Source organism: Streptopelia decaocto (assembly GCF_964273445.1).
Source record: "Streptopelia decaocto genome assembly, chromosome: 2".
In the NCBI taxonomy this organism is placed as follows: Eukaryota; Metazoa; Chordata; class Aves; order Columbiformes; family Columbidae; genus Streptopelia; species Streptopelia decaocto.
Genome location: NC_138655.1, coordinates 119,128,464 through 119,143,204, shown reverse-complemented (window position 1 = coordinate 119,143,204; position 14,741 = coordinate 119,128,464). Strand labels below are relative to the sequence as shown.

Sequence of the window (14,741 nt, the reverse complement as noted above, 5' to 3'; positions counted from 1 at the left end):
AGGAGCAGTGAGTGAGTGATGCTGGTGACTGGGAGAAGCAAAGGGGTTGAGGAAACTGACTGGGCAGCCTGGGGAGAAAGGCGTGAGGGGAACCATCACCGGGCTGAGGGATGATTGGGACGAGCTAGAGGGTCTGTACCAAAAACCGCGCCAGGGAGCCCATCCTGAGGGGACATGGCACAGGCAGCCCCGAACTACACCCCCCATAATGCCTTTCGCAGCGCCCGGCACTGAGCATGCGCGGCAGCCGCCGCTCTCCCGAGTGCGGCGGGCGAGGGGCCGCCCGCCCCCCTCCCCACCGCCGCCGAGAGCGCTGGGGAGGCGGTGCCGCTCCGGCCCCTCTCCGCGGACAGCTCCCGCCTGCGAGGAGGTGGCGGCGCCGCCCGCCGCGGGCGGGGAGGCCGTGAGGAGGCGGTAGGGGCCGGGCCGAGCCGAGGGGGCGGTTGCTGCCGTTGGCGCCGCGGGCGGCAGGTGAGGCGGCGCGGGGCGGCCGTGGGGCGGCGGCGGCCCGGGCCGGGCACCAGCGAAGGGCGGTTCGCGGGGGCCGGCGGCGGTTGCCGCCTCTTTCCTGAGGGGAAAGTGGGGCCGCGGCGGTGTCTCTGGTGATCGGCGGCGACTCCACAGTGGGGAGGCACGGGGCGGTGGTGGGAACAAGCCGGGGTTTTCCCCCAGAGCTCCCCTCAGGGGTGCCCAGAGCGGAGCTGACCCCTTGGACGCGGAAAGCTTTCTGCTCCAGAGCCGGGGAGTGGTAGCGATCCGGCAGCAGGGGCAGGCGGGGCTGTGAGGGTTAGTTCTTGCCTGCACCGCTGAAACGCGGTTCAATTAAAACTCAAATAACCTCCCTAGAGGTCAAAGACGCTGCAGGTTTAAAGCCTACCAGGGCAAGTAAAGATGTAATTATGTTCTCCTGACAGTTTTCCTTGATGGTTGAGCGCCTTGGGAACCCCCCCAGACACCTGTCTTCAGCTTTGAAAGCTTAGCAGTCCTTGTGAATTTGGCCCCAGTGGATACGGGTGCTGAATTTATTGCATCCTGCCCCTTTCAATTATTGTGTGCTGACTAAGCATGGTGGAAAAGTTTCTCTTGCATATGTCAGCTCAGGGTGCGTTGCACATGCATGCCCTGAGGTCAGGCTTACCCACTCTGCTTGTGTCCTTCAGCTTCCTTACAGCCCCTCTCAATTAACCCAATGTTTTAATGGGTTATTAAGATAATGGCTGCTGCTTTGAAGAAAAAGAAAAAAAAAAAAAAAAAGGGAAGAGGCATGCTCTTCTCAAGTAATAAGAATAATGACTGTATCTGAACAACTGGTAAAGGGAAGGGAACATATTGGTGTTTTCACACCAGTACCATAGTTGGATAACTATTGACAAATGCTGACTTTTAAACGATGACTGCTGATTCAGGAGAATATGTTGACTTTGGTAATAAAACAGTAATGGCTCTTTTAATAGCGATCTCAAAACACTTGAACTGATAGATTGGCTTGTTAGCTCAAGTCTTGACTTAGCTGAGAACCAGAAGAGCTCTTATTCTCTGGGAGAATCTTCTCCCCCAAACAAGTCTGACATATGCTAAACTCATCAACTGTAAGACAGGGTGTTTATTTTGCAGTATCATTTTCAAAAATGTGGTGGATACCAAATGCATGAACTAGATACAGAAAACCAGCTTTCCAGTCTGCTTTTCTGCAAGAGTGCATTTTGATCGGTTTATGATTGCAAGGTGACAGTTTTACTTGGAGTCTCAATTTTGTGTTCCCTATGAGAGCAGGTCACACTCAGTTACTGTTCCCCAGAGTTTTTAAGAGATTTGTATCTGGCCTGTGTTCTAACACAGCAAGGTCTTTAGGAGGTGTTTTAAAACATAGAGACTTAGAGATCTTCCACTAGTAAAGCTATAATTTTATTCAAATAAACAGATACATAGATGATTCGTCCCAGCAAAATAACCTGCTTTTTATTTAAAATGGCTTTTCCAACGAGAGCGTGTCTCGGCTGTGAAGGAGCAGATTTTTCTAGGAGGTGGTGGGAGGCAGGAGGAATCACGAAAATGGAAGTGGCACAAAGGAGAGCATTAAACTGCAGAGCTAGAACCATATCAGAGGTTCTCAGCTGTACAGACAAAATTTTGCCTTCTCACACTGTGGGACAGCAATTTATTCGGTTGTTATCCATGATGGTCACAAAATTCAGTTTTGTGGTTCAGATTGAGGGGCAGGATGGGTCTATGGGTCCACAAAGCTCAGGGAGAAGTGGGCTAGGAAGGGTAAGTGGAGTTTTGGGCAAAATGGGCAAAACAGAGGGACACTTTCCTTGTTTTGCTGGTTGCCTCCCTGGGAAAACCAGTGACTGTTCCTGACAGACCTTGCACAGTTGGCACAGAACGCTGAGGGTTGGTGTTGGTCAGTGGTTCTGCTGTGCTGGATGAATGCATGACATGGGACCCTCGTCCTTCTCCTTTTAGGTCTTCACCCCTTTCCTTCTCCTTCTGTGGTAGGACGTGTTCCCTCCTCCTCCATCAGCACACCACCTGCTCCAACACCATTCTGCCTTCCTCCCCCCACAACTGTCTCTCCCTGTCCTGGCAGTCAACTGGTAGGTGCTGGAAGAAGTTTTCTTTCTTTGCCCTCCGAGCATGCAGACTGGGCCTGGCGGCACAGGCCGTGGAAAGGCGGCTGCTCACATTCGGTCACACTAGACAGCCCTCAGCTCTGCCTGTGCTTGGAGCAAGCTGTGAGCGGGGCATTGAACTCAGCACGGCGAAATTTAAACTGCAAGTTTTCAAAGCCAATTACTGGATGCAATCTGTGTCTGACAAGCTTCAGTTTCATTAGCTGCCTCCCAGCAGTATCGAGCTGCACAGCTCACCTTTGCAGAGATCAGATTCTCCTCTGTGATGTTATTAGGTATTTTTAAAAATAGCGTCATCAGTCCACTTTAAAAGAGCTGGTCTGCTCTGATAACATTGCCTGCTGGTGCTTTTCCAGATAAGGAACTTGTCACTTTTCCTCCTGTCATACATGCAGCTTCTGCCCTATTTAGAATAAAGCTTAAAAAAAGACTACAAAGTAACCATCAGTCTTATGTAAAGATTTATGTGTTTGGTTTAGGAACAACGGAACACTCCTTATTTAACTACTCTGGACAGTATTGGTTTATGAAGAATATAGGATTAACATAAATGCAGAGTTGAAGGCTTCTTCAGGATATCTTTATCATAAGATCTCTTATATAACAAAATGACAACAGGCAAGAGATTTCCTTTTTTCTTTCAGTCTCAATGAGAAATTCATTAGCTTTTAAAAGGGATCTGAAGTACTACATTGTGCATGTATGTCCATAATCTATAGGGCATTGGAAAGCAACCAGATTAAATAGTTTAAAAAGCAATTTCAATCTCTTTTGAGGATCTGAAAAGTAGTTTGTGCTTGTGCACACAAGGAGTGTCATATGCAAGCTGCAGTTGTGTGACTTACCTAGTAATTCATTCTACAATGGTGTATGCAGGAGCAATGTTTGAATTTAGCAATTTCTTTGATGTTTTGTGAGGGGATGGCATTTTTAAAAAGGTCTGTTAATTCTGTGGGAATTTGGTAATGACTAATTGCTGGGGGATTGGAAGAGAGTAGCAGTTGAAGCTCCTGGCATCTCTGCTTGCAAAAGAGAGGCAGCCCTCTGCAGCATCTTTTGTAAGCTACAATCTTAGAAATCCTTGCTCCAGAATATTCACTGGTGTCCTCAGCATAACTTGGGAGCTTGTTGATCGCTCTTGATTAATTGAGCTGTGCTTCATGAACGAGCTACATACTATTACAGGAAAAAAGCACTGGGGATGTCATGGATGTAGGACCCAGTGCACTGTGGATTATCATAGGAAAGCCCTTTGTTCTTGCACTGGGCATGTCATGGATGTAGGACCCAGTGCACTGTGGATTTTCATAGGAAAGCCCTTTGTTCTTTCCCCCTTTCCCTCTTTGTTATTTGCTTCTCAGTTCCTTTTTCCTTTCTCTGTTTCTGTCTCTTTCACTATGCCTTTGACTCAGGTCTATTAGTGTACTTTAAGTGCTTGCCTAAATGTTTGCAGCATAGGATGTAAGTACCTATTTGCATCATCAAAGGATCACATTTCAAAATTACAACTTTTGCTTTGAACAAGAAGGAAAAAAGGTTCCTGGTTGCTATGGTAATGAGTGCTATATAAATGCCTATAAATAAATAAAGTAAATAGCTGACTCTTTGGCTTCAATTTGCAGTACTAATGAGATATAATTAAATATCAAAATGGGAGGAGGTTATATTTTACCAGTTTTATTAAATGTGTATTATTCTTATGCCTTCTGTTTTACAGTATTTCTGCTGAAAACAATTAAATAATAAGTTTGTTCTTTCTCTCTTAGAAAGTTAATGTTTTGAAAAATCTTAGTCTAGGATTTATGGAAAAAACATTTAGATGCCAAAAGGCACTCCACTAAAAACATGGTGTCCATTTTAAGTTTAATCAGAACATACATTTTGAGCTAAATGCATACTTTTCTGTAAGAGACTATTATATGCCGTCACAACATTTAAGTTCCAGTCATAAGTGTCTGTAAATGTAATTATGTTCCTCTGCAGTGTTTGAAACCCCACCAGAGCATAATAGCAAAACTCGAAAATGTCACTGACTATTATGCTAAAATGACAAAGGTAGAGTAAAAAAATCAGATATTCCTTGTTGAAGTTTGAGGAGGAGGGGAGAATTGACTTTTTGTAAGCCTCGTGTTCTCAGCTTCATGATGTAAAAGTAACTTCCTCTCCCTGCTAAAGGTGATAATTGTGAAATGGATTGGATGGAGACAATAAATTGCTTCTTCAGAAGTCAGCAAGTAGCCATCAGCCATTGCTAAAAACACTTTTCATTAGCAATCTGTGTCACCCAGTCCACTCGCAGTTTCTGAAGTGTGACTGCAGCCCAGTTCCACACCGGTGCATTGGAGTATTCCCACTTGCAGACGTTTCTCACTCAGAAAACGGGTGCACTTTGTTTAACAGCAAAGAAGAACTTGTAATGGAAGGAACTTTCCTTAGGGGAAGAATGTATTTATAATGTACAGGAATACTCCTTTGTTAAGGGCTTAGTCTAGTTTCTTGGTGGAAACTGATTTTGCTGTGGAGTGCAGCTTGGGCACTGACAGGGAATAGATCTGCTCTCTCTAATACCACGGTCACAACTTTGTATTCAAGGAAACTCTCAGATTTCCAAAGAACTTTGAAGCACTATCCTGTCCTGTTAAATGTCTGGTAAAATAACACCATGTTTTTCACTGTCTTTGTTCCCTCTGTGCATTCAGATTCATATCTACTTGCTTTAAGAATTTCAATTATATTTAGCTAAAACACCTTTTACTTCAGAGCACGTGTAATTGGGAGGACAAGGATAGGCAGTATTTTTTTACAGTTACAATTACTTTACACAGAGCAAAACTTGGACATCTGCACACAGCTGTTGAAGGTAGGAGCAGAACAGGAGCAAGGAATGGTGGGTGTCCCTGAGGGTCTCACTTGAGCAGCGACAGCCTGTGCAGATTTGATTTATGTTTCATAGGCCTGTCACTTTTGTCCCAGCCAAGCTGCTGCTGTAGCCAGGCTGGTGCCGGTTACCTGAAGACCAGTGACAGCATCAGTGTTTCCTTGGCAGTGAATTAACCCCAGAGCTGCCTCTCAACCTGGTGCTTTGTGCCATGGGACTGTGCTGAGCTCCCAGAGGGTGGTGCAGAGTCCTGACCCTGTGCCTGCCTCAGCACCATGTTTTGTGTGGGCTTGAAACCAGAATCAGGAGCAGGTTGTGCTCTCTACCTATTGGAATGTGGTTTGAGCTTTGTGTGTATCAAAGGCATTTTACTTGCATTGAGGTAAGGCCTGGACAGTCAGCGTTTAACCGCAGGTCTCAGCTGCCTTCACAGGATTGTGTGGCTGGCAGTGGACACGGCAAACCAAGGTCTGTCCCAAAAGGGCCATTGCAAAGGCCGATGAAGTTTGTAGGCAGCCTGAACCCAAACAGAATCTGTACAGCCTACAAGAGCAACAGGGAGATGGGAAGGGTGGCAGACAGGGAGCCTTGGAAGTGCTCCAAGTTTGCAGCTACTCCCAGGGATGACCTCTTGGGTTTGGCGTACCTGGAGACCTTGTTGATGCTGTAGCAGGACCAGGCTCCAGAGTCATTGAGAAAGTTTTCGCAACTGGAAAGCACCATTATCACTAGTATATACTGCCTTTTATGGAAGTGGCATCTTTATTTAGAAGCCTTTGCTTAGGGTATGAGGATGAAATACACATATTGATATTAATGACACGACCAGCAGGTGAGTACAAGAGGCAGAGCTACTGTGTGTCTCCTTTTCCTGCATGGATAGGGCAAAGGGTGAAATGGTGCATATACCATATTTTTTCCACTTCTTCAGAAGTTCCGCTTTTCTCTGTGTATTTTTTTTTTCTTCTTTAAATTTTTTTCTTCTTTTTTTTTTTTTTTTTTTTTTTGGGGGGTGTGTGTGTTTTAATGGATGGATATGATCCAGGACCATCTGGTGGAATTTGCTGTTGTCACATCTAGGTTTTCTGATGTATTGCCTGTCAAGTTATATTGTATGTTCAGATGAGTTTCTCATATGATGTGCTGACAACTGCTGACAGCCCTGAAATGGGAAGTTGGAAGCCTGGGAGAAGGAAGAGAGGGGCAGAGTTAGCTTTAAAAATGTAACCTTGATTGTTCTTGATTGGTGGGATTTCATTTCTGCTACCTGTGGTTCCATTCTTTAGTAAAGAAAGGTAAATAAGTGAACTTTAAACCAAGTGCATCTAAGTGCACCTGAGGTACTGTAATTAAACTTGGAAGGTTTATAGTCCACTCTAAATTTTATTGTTGATTTTTTTTATCTCTTTGACACTGGGTTCCTCACCTAATCTTTCTCTGTTCTTAACTGCCCATCTGTAGACACTCTCTCACTTATTTAGATTGTGGCCTTTCTTTCTTCTTTTACTCCGTATTCCTTCCCCAGTCTCTCCTTAAAAAGATCTCAAGGTGCTTCTGTTTTTATTAGGATACCATGAGGTATCCTAATAATCGTAGTATCTCAATATCCTAATCCTAAATCCTAATAATTCTGTAGGAAAATGAACTAAGATTTTTGGCTAATCAGTATTAACCTTTGCAGACAGATCATATGTATGAAAGCAATAAGCAACTCTGAAATAACTACAGTAATTATTTTCTTGCTGTTTTAATACTGAAGTAATTAAGTAAAGCGGGTTTTTTTGATGTAGAGGTCCACAGTGCAATTGCATTTCCTCACACATTGACAAAGATAATGCTGTACTTTGTAAAGCAGAATCCAAACAATCTATAAACAGCTCAGTTTTTTTCCTCATTTTTTCTGCCACAGTTTGAAGCCCTGAGTAGCAATTAGGCTGGTGACAAGAAAAATTTCACAACTTGTTATCATTCTTCATTTTTTAATTGGCTAGATCAGTAAAGAAGTGATTTGTGTTTGAACTTTAAAGGTTCTTAGTTTGTGTATTACTGGGAGAACATGTAGTACAGATACTTATGAAATGGTTGGAAGGAAGCCTGTTTGTAAGCAGAGGTGGGATTGCACTGCAAAGGCATGTCCAGGTGTGGTTCTGAACGCAGGCTCTCCCCACTCTCCCTCTCAAAGCCATGGTGGTTATACTGGGCCTTCTGCTCTTTAGGTCCTGCTGAAATGTTGATTAAGTGGGAAGTCACAGAATCACAGAATGGTTGGAGTTGGAAGGGACCTTTGTAGATCATCTAGTCCAACGCATCTGCTAAAGCAAGTTCACCCAGATCGCACAGGAATGTGTCCGGGCGGGTTTTGAATGTCTCCAGAGAAGGAGTCTCCACAGTCTCTTTGGGCAGCCGGTTCCAGTTTCTCTTCATGTATAGATGGAACCTCCTATGCTTCAGTCTTTGCCCGGTGCCCCTCATCCTATCGTTGGGCACCACTGAAAGGAGTCTGGTCCCATCTTCTTGACACCCACCCTTGAGATATTTATAAACGTTGATGAGATCCCCTCTCGGCCTTCTCTTCTCCAGGCTAAACAGACTGAACTCTCTCAGTTGCTCCTCATAAGAAAGATGCTCCAGCCCCCTAATCATCTTTGTTGCCTGCTGCTGGACTCTCTCTAATAGTTCCTTGTGCTTCTTAAACTAGGGAGCCCAGAACTGGAAACATCAGTCTAAATGAGACCTCACCAGGGCAGAGTAGAGGAGGGGGACAACCTCCCTCGGCCTGCTGGTCGTACTCTTCCTAATGCCCCCCAGGATACCGTTTGCCTTCTTGGCCACGAGGGCACATTGCTGGCTAATGGTCAACCTGTTGTAAACCAGAACTCCCAGGTCCTTCTGCACAATGCTGCTTTCCAACAGGTCATCCCCCAACCTGTACTGGTGCAAAATTCACCCTCGGAAAGGAAAAAAACTCCTTTCCCTGGGGGTTTGAATCTGAAGATGACAGTACTCAAGTTCAGGGGACTCTTGTTACAGTTTACTAAGGAAGAAGCTCAAAAGCTTTTACTTGTCTCTACTTAGTCCTGTGTCTCCTTGGTGCTACATCCTGACCTGGGGGCTGCGAGTGCCCTTCTGTGGTAGATACAGGAAAAAGTAACCACTGTTTGTACTCTGATCTTCTGCAATTCCATACTTTGTGATAATCAGATAAGGAGACCTGGAACTGATCCAGCTCCTGTGCTGTTGTAGGGGAGGGCTTGGGGTTTGCAAGGGTCAGTGTGAGGGTACAGCAGCTCTCTGTGATGGTGGTGGGTTGTGTTGCATGGAGCACTGTTCTTGTACTGATCAAACATCAGCCCTGCTATTGTCAGAAGAAGTGAACTTTGGAGGAAACCCCATAGATGGAGTATGGCCGTATTCTCTGCCTGTAACATATTTGATAGCACTGCAGGGAGGCGAGGCTGGTCTTCGGTCCTTAACACATTAAATTAACTCTAGGCCAGCTTGCTGGGAAAAGGGTAATGAAGCAGGTCGGAAATGGGATGTGTGGGCTCAAGCACATGCAGAAGGCTCAATACTTCTGGCAGTGTTCCCACAGGCATGTGGCTGGGGAGCAGCCAGGTCATGGAGCACACTGTGCTGTTCGTTAAACGTATCCCAGTCCACAGATGCAGCCAAAATCATTTGGCCAGGCATAAAAGATGAGATCGGTTAGGAAGGAGAGCAATCCCATCAGGAGAAACTTCTGAGAGGCGCTCGATGCCATCTAGCATAATGCTGGCTGTGTAGGGCATGTACTAGGCAGTGCCCCCTCTGGGGTTGCCCGAGTCCATTGCAGCAAAAATTTCAACTCCTGATAGTGGAAACTGATGAAGATCTTAACACATCTATTCTGTTGTTTCAGATAGAGGCAGCTGCTGAATGCATCTGCAACGTGACTGACGTTGTGCGGTGCTTCATCTTTATTTCATGTGACGAGGAGGTGGGAGGGTGGAGATTACTTGAAGTGCCTGGCTAGTGACAGAACGTAATTTATCAGTGTTCATTTGTCTGAAGGGATACACAGCCCATATATAATTTAGAAACGTGTTAAAAAATAGGGAGCTGTTGTCTTTTAGAATCAGTGAGCACTCAAGTCTCTTGGTTTAAAATCTTATTTCTGTGGCACATAAATGCACTGCTATGCATTTTGTATTTATATTGTGTGTACGGTATGAGTGATATGGCTAAAATGAACCAAGAAAGTGTGTATAAATAGAATTGATAAAACTAAGTCCTTCATAAACTCAGAGTAATGTGTATTTTCCATATTCATGCTGAAATAACTGGAACTGCACATGGATTTATCCTGGTCAGTTCTTCTGAGATCACTTTTAATATAGGTGTTCTTTTCATATGTGATCTGCAAATGGATTTTTTTGTTTCTATTGCAGTAAGTATCTTTTCCCCCACTTTTTTTATTCCTCCCTTGGAGTCTTTTTTCCCTTTTTCTGATTCAAGCCTGGTGATGATATGCTATAGCTAGATTATCAGAGGGGGAAATGGGATATCGGTGTCCTCCACCTCACTGTTGAGAAATCTATTTTTTATTTTCTGCAGCGTACTGAGAGCAAGAGAAACGAGCAGGGTGTTGCCATCCTTTGTCACAGACAGGATGATAAATTACACATGCTGGAAAGTTTAAAGATGTGTAAGAATGCGAATCCCTGGCCCACAGGACCAGGTGGAAGTGTGTGGTTGGAAGTGCTGATCCAGCCAAGAGTTAAGCATGTGCTTAAATCCAAGCATAAGCGTTGTTTCCATTGGGTGTATCTACCTGGCACCACACTTTGTGGGGTAAGCAAAGCTCCTGCTATGAAAGGAGGATTGATTTGGCTTAGTGGCATGAAGAAGGAAAAGGAAATGAGCCTTTTCCAGTCACCTGGAAGAGCCGTCTGTAAGTAGTGCAGGTGTTAGTGTTCTGTGTTACTGTCCTTGACTCTACAGTGTGAATGGATGTAGATGGAAACCCTAATCATTTGGCGTTTACTACCTTACCATGCATGCATCCAGTTCCTCTCCTCAGTTTTCATGCTCTGCCCGTGTCTGCTAACCATGAGCAGAAGAACACCTTGTCTGTAGTAGGCAGTACTGTACTGTGGTGCCTCTGCCTACAAGGGCTGAAACGTTAGAAGAGACTTAGGGGAGAAATGCACAAGTTTTCCTCCCTTGTAAACAGGGAAATATTCAGACGTTTTTGATAATTTACAATTCAACCTTTTTCCCTCCTGCCTAGCATAAAGGCTTTGGATCTAAGCTCTGTACACTGGCTTATTCTCTGCCAGCCTGAGAAAGAAACCTTTTGGAAAAGTGGTTAAAGGAGGGTTGTTTTTCTTCTGGCTGCTGATGGCAGAGTGGTCTAGATCCTTTATTCATCTGGTTCTTATTCTGGTTGTCCTTTAATAGAAGCACTCTTCTTGGCTCTGTTTTCTTTTCTTCACTTTAGTTAATTCTAATGCCATGTTTTCTTGTTCCTTTAAATGTGACAGCACATGTGCTTTCTGAGGATGCAGCGCACTCTCTGCTCTGGGTGCTGTCTGCATGCTCCTGGTCATTATCCCCTTCTTGCTGGATTTGAGTTTGCATTCTAACTGGAGGGGAGACGTCATTTTTGTGTGCAGATGGAAATGTTTTTATTGTTGTGGTTTTTGTGTTTTTTTTTTTTTTTTTTTTTTTTTTAGCACTGAATTAGATATCCCTCTTGCATCCTTGAGACTCTAAAAGAGAGATGGGGGGTGAGTTTTCCTGATGCACTGATTTTTATAGCATCACTTGTTTCCACTGAATTACCTCCAACTGGTCCCACAGTGTTGAGCTGGCACTGTGATTCTCACATCCGTCTCCCGTGTTTTAAGTGATTTTGCTTAATTCATACAGTGCAATGAGGTGTCGGACTCATGATTGGAAATTCCTTGGTGCTTTACTGATAAACGCAGATCAAAAAGATAATCTCCCAGTCTGGCCTTTTTTTCTCTGGAGCTGTCTTTGAAGGTTTCTCATTCTTGTGATGTATATCCTTTGTCCAAGTGCGTCTTCTTTTTGTTCTCTCTTCCCTTCCTACTTTTTTCTTTTCTTCCTTTCTTTTATTTCAATCCTATGTCTTCTATATTCTTTGGGTTTGCTTTGTTTATGTTTGGTAAGAGACAGGTCCAAGTTTAGGTATAGTTGGCTATTTGGGCTTGCCTTGGAAGTTTTCCTTAGAAATGTTTTGTAAGTGAAAGGTTTAATAGTTTGCCCCATCAGCTTTTAAAGCTTTATCCACTGACAGCTGAAAAGTTGCACTGACATTTCCCTTCCTGCCTGCAGCTTTCATTGCCGTTTGACTGTCTCCTGTACCAGACAGCTTGCTTTGTCATACCTACAAGAGGCTGTGCTGCAGAATTCTTGCATCTGGACCAAATTATATTTCCCTCTTCCATTGTAAAATATTTTGCCTTTTCCTTTCAAAACACACATGCAAGTGTCCTCTCTCCTGGCCATTAACTCTGCCTTATAAAACTGAAGCAGAGATGTAGGTAATTATTGACAGCCAGACCCCTCTGCACAGTTGGATCCAGGAGCTCCTTCTTCAGCTGCTAGTTGTTCTGAAGACCACATGTGTGTAAAAAGGGGTAAGGGACATTTTGATGTTAAAGCAAGGAGATTGGGATTAAAGATGAGAGGAATAAGATTTTATTTGCTAAGAAGGTTTTTTTTTTTTTTGTATTTGTGAAAAAGTGGTTTTTGTAACATCCAGCTTACTTCCTAAAAATTCAACTGAGAAAAATGTAATTCTCAATAAAAATTGTTTCTTTTTTGGTTGCAAAGATTTCTTTGTATATGGTATTAATTTCCTTTCCATCTTTTTACTGGTTTACCTTAACAAAAGGATTACACATGTATTTTTGCTCTTGAAAGACTCGGTGTGATACAGTCTCTGTTTTAAACTTTTAACATGTAATTAGCAGGCAAAGATGTCTCTAAAGTCTAATCTGCCTGCTGCTTTGTTTCTCAAGGAGCAAAGCGGAGCTGAATTCTGGATTTGGGTCCTTGATTGCAGGCCCTTGTTGTGCAAATTTGGCATAGGCTACTTCTGTTTCAGAGAACCATCTCTCTTTTCAGCTTAGAGCTGTGTAAATGCTAGGTTGATGCTTGCATGAAGCCAAGAAATTTTAATGGGTTCCCCAGTTGTGGTCTGTGCACCTCTTGTGTGAAGTGGGCTTACACACAGATCTTTCTTATTCATCTAGTTATGCTCTCTGATACAGTAATCAGTGAAGCATGTAGTCATTAAAATATTCCTTTATAGAATCATAGAATAATTTGGTTGGAAGAGACCCTTAAGATCATTGAGTCCACCCATAACTAACCCATGTCCCTGAAAACCTCATCTCCACATCTTTTAAACCCCTTCAGGGATGGTGACTCCACCACTGCCCTGGACAGCCTGCTCCAATCCCTGACAGCTCTTTCTGGGAAGAATTTTTTCCCAATTTTGAAGTCTTGTGGCTTGAAAAAATAAGCTTTACTTTCCCTTCTTAGAGCTTCTCATCTCCAAAACCAGCCTGTTTGGAGTGTTTCTGCTACATCCTTCTCAAAGCCATGCTATCAGTTTTTCATGGCTTTTGGAGCTAAAATTTCACCCATTATGTTTTAGGGCCCACTTCTGCATACTGTTCTCTGAATAACAGGTGTTTGTGACAATTTGGTTCCCTTCAGTGGTGTGCTAGTGTGAATGTGTGTTTTTCTAAGAGTGGTACCCCTCTGAGAGTTTAGACCCTTATTCCTTTGAGCTCAGAAACCCATGAGTAGCTTTAAGCTGTGTGTGAATTTGTGATCACTGGTGACCAATGACACATCTAAGCACAGTCTGTGTAAAATATCTTGGGAATTGTAAATGCCTTGAAGGAATCTGAGGCCATCTGGCTTCTGTCCCTTCTTTCATCCCAGAAAAAGCCTTCCTTATTTTGGGTGTAGGGGCTTGTCTTAGATTGCTGCTGGTTTCTCATCTCCCAGCTGTCCACCTGTAATATAAATTGAGTGGAATGTTGATGGTTTGTGAATTGAAATTCCTTTTTACTGGCAAGATTGGTTTCCAGTGTTTGCTCCCTGGGCAGATGAGCCTTTCACCCATACATATGTGGACAAAAAGCCCTCTCCAGAAAGGTGTATGGCACCAGTTTCATTACCTCTTTTTTCGCACTGAATCACCATATCCTAAGCTCACTTGCATGAGCCAAACCAGACTTAGGCTGTTCCTGCTATGTGAATTTATTTCAATTTTGTTGTGAACCATCCACATTTTCCTGCTTATCTTTCAGAGTGTAGGGGAGGAGTGGGGGGAGGGAAGAGGAGGAGGGATGGAAAATAAAAAGCTGCACAAAGATTAATTTGCTGTGTAATTTCTTCTTTTAGAAGGAGGGAGAGACACACCTGGGAAAATCAGTTATCAGACCTCTAAGCACATAGATGAAATACTGTCCTTTCTAACAGACACTCGGGTGTCGTGCTGAGGCAATCACTTCCTTAGCACTAAAACTATATGACCAGATTAATTTTGAGGAGACAGGAGGTAGTTTCCTGTGCGTGTGCATTTTTACTGCCTTTAGCTAAGTTAGGGCCCGTCGTGCTTATCACTTTTTAATGATTTGTTCTTACCCCTGCTCCTTGCTTCTGTTTATTTGTTCTTTACCACTTAGGTTATTACTCATTTTCATGCAGAGACCTGAGAGTTAATAGAAAATGAAGATTGGAGTTGCTCTCCCCTTCTCCTGTAAGGTTATTTGGGACAGCTTCACATGCATTTATAAATGGCTTTGCAGCTTCTTGGCTTCTGACTGTGTTATGATTGTGTCAAAGGTACAAAATGAAAGCTGGGAAGCTAGCAGCTTATTGAAATTAATTTATTTAGATTTATAAAGCCACTGATTAATCATATTTTAATCCAGGTATGAACTTAAGAGCAATATATAGGCTATATATTAATTGTAATCATTAATATGAATTGTTTAGTAGTCATATATACATATTATTTACCTAGATAGGTATTTAGCACAGAGGTCACAAAGTCAAGTTCTCTAGTCCTTGCTTAATTTATGTGCATGTCTTTGTCCTGTTGGAACACAGGGCTCTTAGGTATGTGCTTGTCTTTAAGCGTTGAATGTATTCAAGCAAATTAGAGAAGAGGGGGTTTATTTTCTCATATTTTAGTTTTTATT

At 43.4% G+C, this 14,741-nt stretch overlaps 1 protein-coding gene across 6 annotated transcripts in view; it reads left to right on the top strand.

Moving 5' to 3' along the window:
- Positions 1-237: 237 nt before the first annotated feature.
- Positions 238-14,741, top strand: part of POMGNT2 (protein O-linked mannose N-acetylglucosaminyltransferase 2 (beta 1,4-)) — a 34,942-nt gene continuing 20,438 nt past the window's right edge. For 3 of the 6 annotated variants that reach the window (XM_082045876.1, XM_082045878.1, XM_082045879.1), the window contains exons 1-2: positions 238-471; positions 2,467-2,597. The gene's annotated coding sequence lies outside the window, so the exon portion shown is untranslated. The remainder of the gene's footprint in view (positions 472-2,466; positions 2,598-14,741) is intronic. The other 3 variants (XM_082045877.1, XM_082045880.1, XM_082045881.1) reach the window with 2 other exon arrangements.